Genomic DNA, 1,246 nt, shown 5'->3' with positions numbered 1-1,246 from the left:
TACACACTGGGGTCTGTTGGGGGGAAATAGGGGAGGGACAGCCAGGGGAGGGGAGTTGAGATGAGATAGCATGGGGAGAAGTGCTAGATGTGGGTGATGGAGAGGAAGGCAGCAGATCACACTGCCATGTGTGCGCCTACGCAACAATCTTGCATGTTCTTCACATGTACCCCAAAACCTAAAATGCAATAAAATAAATTTAAAAATTAAAATTAAATTTAAAAAATACAAAACAATTAGCTGGGTGTGGTGGTGGGCGCCTGCAAACCTGCCTACTCAGGAAACTGAGGCAGGGAATCACTTGAACTGGGGAGGCGGAGGTGGTAGTGAGTGGAGGTCAGGCCACTGCACTCCAGACTGGACAATAGAGTGAGACACTGTCTTAAAAAAAAAAAAAAATTCCTCCACTGCTTCTCAAGCTTCCTGTCTACCCACCAGATTGCTGCTAGTCAAACTCTTCCTTCTTCGTTTCATTTCTTTTCTTTTTTCTCTTATTTATTTATTTATTTATTTATTTATTTATTTTGGCTTCCAGTCCAATTGCTGAAGGGGTTTCTGATAGGTTTGGGCATAGTAAATACAAACAAAGACTATTATGTGGCTTTTTGATCAGTTATAACAGGTCATTTCATTTCTTTTTTTTTTTTTTAAGAAAGAAAGAAAAGAAAGAAGGAAAGAAAAGAAAGAAAGAGAGAAAGAAAGAGGAAGAGAAAGAAGGAGAGAGAACGGGAGCCTTGCTCTATTGCCCAGGCTGGAATGCAGTCTAAAAATGGGTACTAAAAACCTCTTTTATGCCAATAATTGTGCTTGACAATGGAGACGGGAAGGAATAAGGGAGGAAGATAACAAACAAGCAGCCCACCAATATTTCATTTAAACCTGTGAAATGCTATGCAGTTACTGAGGAGTGATTTACTCCCAATTATGTGGTCAATTTTAGAGTAGGTGTGATGTGGTGCTGAGAAGAATGTATATTCTGTGGATTTGAGGTGGAGAGTTCTGTAAATATCTATTAGGTTTGCTTGTTCCAGGTCCGAGTTCAAATCCTGGATATGCTTGTTAATTTTCTGTCTTGTTGATCTGTCTAATATTGATGATGGAGTGTTAAAGTCTCCCGCTATTATTGTGGGAGTCTACGTCTCTTTCTAAGCCATTAAGAACTTGCCTTATGTATCTGGGTGCTCCTGTATTGGGTGCGTATATATTTAGGATCCTTAGCTCTTCTTGTTGCATTGATCCTTTTACC

The sequence above is a fragment of the Cebus imitator genome, unplaced genomic scaffold, assembly GCF_001604975.1.
Source record: "Cebus imitator isolate Cc_AM_T3 unplaced genomic scaffold, Cebus_imitator-1.0 Scaffold464, whole genome shotgun sequence".
Classification (NCBI taxonomy): domain Eukaryota; kingdom Metazoa; phylum Chordata; class Mammalia; order Primates; family Cebidae; genus Cebus; species Cebus imitator.
The sequence above is the reverse complement of the archived record's forward strand: the minus strand, read 5'-3'. Positions refer to the sequence as shown.